The sequence below is a fragment of the Linepithema humile genome, chromosome 7, assembly GCF_040581485.1.
Source record: "Linepithema humile isolate Giens D197 chromosome 7, Lhum_UNIL_v1.0, whole genome shotgun sequence".
Taxonomy (NCBI): Eukaryota; Metazoa; Arthropoda; class Insecta; order Hymenoptera; family Formicidae; genus Linepithema; species Linepithema humile.
Genome location: NC_090134.1, coordinates 12,923,249 through 12,932,156, shown reverse-complemented (window position 1 = coordinate 12,932,156; position 8,908 = coordinate 12,923,249). Strand labels below are relative to the sequence as shown.

General features: G+C 29.4%; 1 long non-coding RNA gene across 1 annotated transcript; it reads left to right on the top strand.

Annotated features, from left to right (window-relative positions):
* The first annotated feature begins 2,714 nt into the window (after positions 1–2,714).
* On the top strand, positions 2,715–3,373 carry LOC105669785 (uncharacterized). Its single transcript, XR_010891246.1, has 3 exons — positions 2,715–2,879; positions 2,982–3,078; positions 3,212–3,373. It is a non-coding gene; the product is annotated as an uncharacterized lncRNA (long non-coding RNA).
* The last annotated feature ends 5,535 nt before the right edge of the window (positions 3,374–8,908 follow it).

The window sequence follows — 8,908 nt, the reverse complement described above, 5'->3', positions numbered from 1 at the left end:
TTTTTTTAAGGATTCCAACTCTTCTTCAAGCTTTTTGATTTTTATTTCAGCTGCATCTTGCAGCTGAATGTCTTGTTCCATGTCCATGTCTTTTAAAGGGTCGTTTTCTAATAATTCTTTATCAGGATTTATCCCCAGTTTTGACATTCTGAAAAATAAAGATGTACATAATGTTGTATCCCAAGTAGAACAAAAAGTCATTTAAAAATCTAGATGACATCAAAAAGTAGTCAAAAACTAATCATTTCTAGAAAGTCAAGATAATATCATTTAACATTTTTAATGAAACATAATTTGACTTTTTAATGACTGTATTTTGACTTTTTGATGAGAAAATGCAAATCGTGTTTGTGCAAAATAATCAAAACTCACGGTATATTATTATATTTTACGAATTTGTGAAAATATTTGATTTTTGAAGCATTAATAAATCTTGACTTTTCATTCGTAAAATACAAAATATAAAAGCTCAAGAACACAAATCTCACAAAGTATTGTATATAATGTATATATAAAATTGTGAATAAAAAAGTCGAAATATATATGAATACTTCAAAATATTTTCACATATTCATAAAAAAATACCTGTGAAATATTGTAAACAATGGATTATATATATACAGATTATATACATACAGAAAATATGAAAATATATACTTCCATAATGCTACTATATAGATTTTCGAGAAACTTATTGAGTAATATATATAAATAGGAAGTAAATAACTATAATTAATAAAAATAATAATTAATAATTTATTACTTTTTTTCTTGAATGACAATCTTGAGTACATAAAAAATAAAATTATCTTCTTTAATTTAAAATAAAACATTACCTCATTTCTTTGTATTACTCTTTCGACGCGAGTTTTTGTACAACACGACAAAGCAAAAACGAAAGAACACGAAATCGTATGCAGCTATTCAGTGCTGTGTGTAATTGTGTACACACAATATGTAATCATTATTTATCACAAGAAATAAAAAGATAAAAATAAAAATTTCTTCAAAGAACTGATATTTTGATCTAGACTTATACATATATGATGCGCAGCAGTGAAGTTGATGGCTACGTTGACCTTATATGAGCAAAAAATCAGCAAAAAATAAAAATAAATCCAAATTATAATAAAATTCAAAGGTTTAGAAAATAAGATAATTGCTCTTAGAAAAAAATAAAAAGCAATCTTCACATGTTTATTAAAAAAAATATTTTTAAATCATCCCGAGTCGAAATTTAAAACCTACTATAAACCTCATACATGGTTATTTGTGCCTCTAATAATGTTCCTTGACCTACAAGTTCTATCTTGAAAGTGTTATGTCTTCTTTTGACCTTTCTTTAATCTTGTTGTCCTAGAAAACCCTTATTTTTATTGATGTTAAATATACAATTCCTACTTTTGTTCTTACAACTCCTACCTCTTTTGAATCTCCAAATCTTATCGAAATTTCTAGCAATAAAAATATTAATATTCAATCTATAATTGAGTTCAATTTCTATTGTTTCAGATTAATATAATAAATGTTATAATATAAAATAAATAATAACAAATAAATAGTAAAAAATATTTTTAAAAATTAAGTGCAACTCAGTATTATATTTAGTATTATAAATAACTAAAAATTTATTCGAATAAACAAAAAACAATTGAAATTCAAAATTTTATTTAATATTTTATTACATATTTGACCTATAATTTGAAATTATTTAATATTCTGTTACCACATTTACTTGTATTTAATGCATATCTTAATTTCAATAAGCGCAATACATTAATTATGTAATTTACTTAACTGCAGATAGATGTGTAAGAGATAAGTGAATATTATTTATATAATATTTGCTTATAGTAGCCTATTTACAGTTAAGCAAATTATAATAATTAATATATTGTTTATTGAAATCAAGATCCATACATTAAATGCAAGTAGAGTATATGAGATAATAGATTATTAAGTAATTTTGAATATTTATTTTCTAGAAATACATATTTATAGAACCTGGAGCCTTTTTAGAGGTTCTCAGTAGGTACTCTTTTGAGCTTCCACATGGAAAAAACGGCAATAAGTAACAATTTTTAGTATCAAAGGAGGGCAATAGCCAATGTAATGTTATATCTATATATATGAATTAAAGCTTACATTGGTTCTCCAAATTCGACAAAACTTGTAGGTTTAATCTAGGCTAAAAATTTTGACTCGGGTGGTTACGTGTTTGGAAACGAAAAACTGTATTTCGCGTACTCCTAAGCTGCTCAATTGCAAAATACAGTAACTGCATATAAAGCTTGAAAAGCACATAATACGAAAGTATATTCAATTATTATATTGCGTGAACAACTTCATGGATCTGTATTAACGTGCATGATGTATATGCACATACACTAACTTATTGCGAAATTCAAAGATATTTCTGGAATTTCTTATAAGTATATATCACGTATGATCCTCAAAATATTCCCTCAGCACTTTATAGATTCTATGGCTTTTTTTAAAACATTTGTATGATGATAACGATTGTAAAGCACAGTATTTTCTTTTGCAAATAAATTATTGTTAAATTTTTTGTCATTAATAAATTACACATTTTAAAATTGAGATAAAACATTCATTGTAAGCATTGAACGTTTATGAGCTTAATTTTTCTCATATAATAAATTTTAACTACAACAGAAAATTCTAAAATAACATTTTTAACAAGAAATAATTTTTGCAGCTAGACGCACTTATGAAACGAGGAGGAAAAAATGTAGAAGATTTAACAAACAATATTATGGCCAAAGTTTTCACAAATGAGTTGGCATCAGATTTCAGTATGCGGGGTAAACAAAAGAAAAAGACCTTACTGGATTTTAAAATAGCTTCGTGCATTATTGGCAAGTATCCGTTTTTGATCTATTTGAAATCTTCACTTACGATTCTGTTTAATAATATATGGGAAACATTTTCATTTGTAACATCAATATTGTATTTTACAGAAGCAATAATGGCCAGCGAAAATAGTAAAGAAGATTACATTCATAAACAAATGGGCAAGTGGCTAGCAAATGCATCTGTTCGCTTATCGAGAAACAGGTATTATACAGTTATACATTTTAACGACTGTGAACTGTTAAATGTGTCAAAATTATAACAAGAGTGGTTACTTGACGTGTAATACCACCTATGCATGTGTTTTATACATTTTTGATTCTTTTTTTCTTTTCAGAGCTAAGAAGGAAAAAGCAGAGCTGATCAAAAATAATTAAGTAAAAAATAATAATTTTAAACACATATTTTTATTTTTGTCGTATACGATATATACTATATAATAATATTATGTAATAAGCTATTATGTTTATTAAAGAATTAATAAATAAATATAAAGAAATTGTTTATATTTATTAAATAATTATATATATATTTTGTGCATACATTGCAGCAATATTATTGTGATATTGCGGGAATATTGCAGAGACATGGTAGTAATATCACTGTAATATTATACAAATATTACGGAGACATAGCAACAATATTGTTATGATATTATATAAATATTATGGGGCCATAGCAACAATATTATTATGATATTGCAAAAATATTACAGAGACATTGCAGCATTATTACTGTGATAAATTTTCGCGGACATTATATATTGCATCAATATTAGTGCAATATTACTGCAATATATCTTCGTAATATTATCGCAATATTGCAATATTTTAGCAATATTGCAGCAATATTATGTGCTGTGCGGGTATATACATTTTCCTCTGATAGATCCATAGCATAATAATCATGATTTGGGATATCTACAATTTTGAGTGGTGGAGATAAAATAATTTCTGTACATTTATTTAAATATGGTGTTCTAATAACATTTAACATTTAATCTCTATCTTCACTGCAATTCTGTGCTTCTAAGTATAGTAAAAATTTAACACTGAAAAGTTTTTTAAAAGCACGCTGAAATTGTATAGGTGTCGGATTTAAACAATTGCCACCTTGTTGTCTTACAGTACCAAAGAAATTTTCCAAGCAATCTTAATTAATTCTACGTGTTTGAAGAAAAGGAAAATCATTACACTTTAAAAATTATAATGATATTAGGCTCTGGTAATTGTCAAAATCAAAATTCTTAAAAAGGAGCATAAAGAGCCACATAGCAAGTTGTTCGTGCGAAAATTATAGTGTATTAATTATTTACATTAGCATTAAATAAACGTTTCGGCTTGTCATCAAGCCTTTCAATATTAGTTGTACAAATTCAAATAAGCCGCAACATATTAATTACATAAAAGTGTGATAACATGACAGTTGTTTAAAATAATCCATAGATGAACTGATTAACATTCAAATAATATTCAAATTCATATGACATTAGGACTGTAATCAGAGTAAAAGAAACAAATAAGAATTTGTATTATACTAAAAACGCTGGTCGAAGATAGAAATAAATTTATGTTACATACTTGTAGTAGAACGGGAATACGGACTAGAATTATTACGGGAGTAATTCGGGCTTACGGGAGTTTCGCGAATAATGTAGGTAATAAGATCATCCACTCAATAGTACTCAAGGTAAGAGAGAAACACTTAGGTCCATCTTAAATGATAGTTAAAATCTTAATGTTCATAAAAGAGTAAAACAAATTCAAGTGACGATAGAAAATTGAGAGGTAGGGAGGGGAGAACAAAAAGACAAGGAGTAAGGAAGGGAAGGCATATACAGGGTGTCTGACAATAATCGCCCCACCGCACAGTGGGCCAAGAGACCAGAAAAACTGGCCAAAAGTCCGTCTAAAATTAATTTTGTTTAAAATTGTGAAATTATATACCAATATAAGGTTTTTGGGGTCGCTGATTTCGAATTTAATATTACCATTTTGAAATTCAAAATGGCGAATCCAAAATGGCGAACATAATATGCAAAAACAAGTCAATTTGTACTGAAAATCTTTTTTTAACGGTTTTTGGGGTAACTGTTTACGAATTTGATATTATTATTTTGAAATTCAAAATAACAGATCCAAAAATCTTAATTTTTTATGTTTATTATAAATTATATGTTAAATTATATTTAAAAAGAATTTTCTTTTTTAGTGCTTTGAACTCTTACACCTATCTAATGACGGAGAGTAGTGACCAGATATTATATTATTTTTGTCACTCACTATTTGGGGTGTTTTTTAGGAGTGAAATTTTACAGATCACATGTAATTTATAAATAATAATTTATGTATAGTATAATTTATCTATAAACTAACCATTATATTTTTAAAAAATATTTTTTATATTAATTCTCCGAAATTAATGTTCTTCATCTGATAATTCTACTTCGTCCAAGCAAACATCAATTTCGGAAAGTACGTTATCGTCGAAGTTGCAGTCTTGCAAGTTGCAAGTTTGCTTCTGTTTCTTGTGACGTGCTCTCATGCTCGTCTACACTCGGAATTTGTAATAACTTTCTGGCCTCTTCTGGGAGTATAAAATGTTTTTTATGTTTTAATCGTGATTGTAGACTCAAACTCGATACAATCGGATCTGAAGAATCCATTATTCGATTAAAAATATCTTCGAGATTTGCTTTTCGACTGTGTTTTTGACTATGACGGGATCTAAAGTTCTTATAATCTTTATTTCGTGCCTCAGAGGCCTCCTCTCCGAGCATACCTACGGGAAGTACGCTAGTTTTAATTATTTGTCCACCATGTATTAGAATTTTATGTGTGGTTGATGTCATTGGATACCATGGATAAAGGGAGACATAAAGTTTGGCGGTTGAAATGCAAAATTCTTCGAACAGAATTGGATTAATCGGCAGATGAGAAGATAAAGTAATTAATATAATTTTAAATTTATATAACAGTTGTCGTTCGATTCCGAGACACTCCGCTAAGCAATCGATGTTTTCAAATGCTCTACGAGCAGTATTTCCGTCATTGCTTGTTCCACTACCACCACTTTTTGGTTTATCAACTGACAGCCCAAGTTTCTGAAAAAGCATCGATTGAACTTTTTGCTTTTGTTGATTAAATTTTATTTTTAATTCATCGCCTCTGACTTGCCAAGTTTGAATGGTTAATCTGTAGGAGATGTGCAAAGAACACTCGAATAATCTTATCCACGCATGAAGTGGACTAATTCCATACTGCAATGAGTTTGCTTCCGGTGAAAATTTAGGAGAATTTATATTTGAAAGATCATTAGATTGTTTGGGAGTTGCATGGCAAATAGGGCAAGTTTGCATAGATTTTGTATTAGTAATAATATTTAAAACCTTGCCATCTATTAATGTCATATGTAATGAAAAATTTATACGAATATGGCACTCTTCTAAACTAAGTTCAAAGGTTTGCAATCGATTAATTTGGTCATCAATATTTTGCTTTTGTTTTAAAATAATGTCTCGTGACTCCTTGACGTACTCAAGATGAATCGGTCGACAAAATCTCGAAGACTGAGAAGTTTTGTTAAACCATAAAATGACGTTTTTATCTATTGATAACTGCAATGGAATTAGTGTCGTTGCAAATAAACTTTCATCGCTTACATTTTCTTGCGATTTGACTGCATAAGATTGTTTATATTCCAAATGTCCACTACTGCCATCGAACCCCCAAGAACACATAAGGACTACGTCTATGTTTGTTAACTTATTTTTTCTAACATGTTGAAGAATTACTGGAGCTTGTAGATCAATAAGTCTCTTCGCAGTATGGTTAATAAGTGGTTGGAGTGGAACTGAAGCAGACGTTTCGGAAATTGTCATCAATTCTTGTGATGGCCTTAATTTTGATTTTGCCATTCTGACTTCGTTATAAGACGGCCATATGTCTGCTCCAGATGCAAGTGTCTCTAAGCGCATGTTTATATACAGTTTTTTAGACACATTGTTGTCTAAAATAAAATTTAATGCTTCTTCGGGGGTTTTTTTTCTGATTTGATTTGTTTTTGTAGTTATTAACTTTCGCATTTTTTCTGACTGTTCTGTACTCGATAAATTGGTTAGAACATAATGCAAATCATTATCGCCCGAATGTCTTGCAGCATGACGACCCGCCATTATAAGTTTTTCAACATTATGATCATGTTGGACACTGATCTCTGCCGCTTCGCGTCTTTTGGATCTATTTGATTTTTTATCGAAAGCGAGAGTTGGGCGACCCATATTAGTAGTCTTATTTTTAAATCTAAGATCAGTAGTTTGTAAATTGGGAATTTCAAATTTGGAATCCAACCATCCTGAATTGTTTGATTCATATCTATTTCTGATTCTATGAGCAGCATTAAATCTTGTATTATTTTTCGCTTTTAGAGAGGCTAGTGCAACTCGTAAACGTTTCAGTGCATCATCACTGACATCTGTGATATTTACATTTAGTTTTAAGAAAATATAATCTCTGACTGCATCCAATCCTTGTTCTTTATTTTCTTCTAGTACTTTAAGAATTTCACGTTTCGTGAAATGCATCGTTTCGATTAATGCAAAGCGTAATCTTAATATCAAAATTCTTTTAAATATAAACTGGAAACTAAATCAAACCCTTAAAAGCTATTTAATAAATAATAAATGAGAAACACTTAACTAATTTATGAAACGAAACGCAGAATATAGAAATTAGGATACACAATATTATTAAAGTTACAAATACGTCTGAATAGCTTGATAGCAATCCCAAATCTGACTGCCAATATTTATCAATAACAACGTATCGTCCGTCATAGAGACATGAAAATAATATCCGATCTTATTTACGCAACCAGATCTTCAGTTGTCAGAATGCCGATCAATATTATCAATCAGTTCGTCAGCTGACGAATATCATCGGGCGACAAAATCAAAACGGCGAGAACGTAACAGTCTTAATAATTGTCAATAAAATTATAATCTTATATTAATATAATATGACCACCTTTGCACCAATCAATTGCAAATCTACTATTTTCTTTAGAATTATGTTCGTCTCCAGCACAGCAGTTATTTTGCATTTCATCGCCATTCCAGAGCTATTGCCAGTTTGTATTTTATTTTTTAAATTTTATTTTGTATTCTATATTAATTAATTAAGCGTTTCTCATAATTATTGTATTTAAATTAGCTTTTAACGGTTTGTTCTAATTTCTACTTTTTAGTTTTAAGTTTCATATTTTTCTATTTTTCTTTTAAGGTTTTTCTTAATCCAGAATGACACACATACGCACGCACGCATTCACATCCACCCACACACACACACACACTTTTATACTGATACAAGACGAGCGATCGCGCCGCGCCGCGCTGTGAAGCACTGCGCGCGGCTTTAAATGCGATTTTCTCCATAGAGTATGAATTCGAGCAAAAATGTGCAGATTTTTCTTGAAGTGCACGATATAAATTATTGAATAACATGAAAAAAATTTCGATTGGCCGCGGAACATTTTGGAACATTGAATCACAGAAGTCGACATCATGAAAAATATAAAAATTCACGACTCTTAAGCATCTTATTTTATAAAAATTTGAGTATATTTTTTAACTTTTTAAGTCTTCTGTTGTCTTAATGTTTCTATACAGACATTAAAAATACTTATAAAAATATTTTAAACTGTTAACTAACACAAACGAAGTAATCGCTACTACTGGTATGATATTCATATTTCTAAGTTCGGACTTGCACCAACGAAACAATAATTGATTAATACGCATAAAAATGGTCTCACATGTATATTACCATGTCTCAATGATGATGGCATACACTTTTTCTTTTAATGCCGTAAGTGACTTTTGGCCAGTTTTTCTGGTATCCTGGCCCACTGTGCACCGGTCATATACAGGTAGAGGAGGTCAAATCGAGTAGAAAAGTCCTTTACCATTTTTTAATTTTCATAATAAGTACTGAGTAATTAACGAAAAAAGATCGGCAAATCCGCGCGAGTAAAGCGC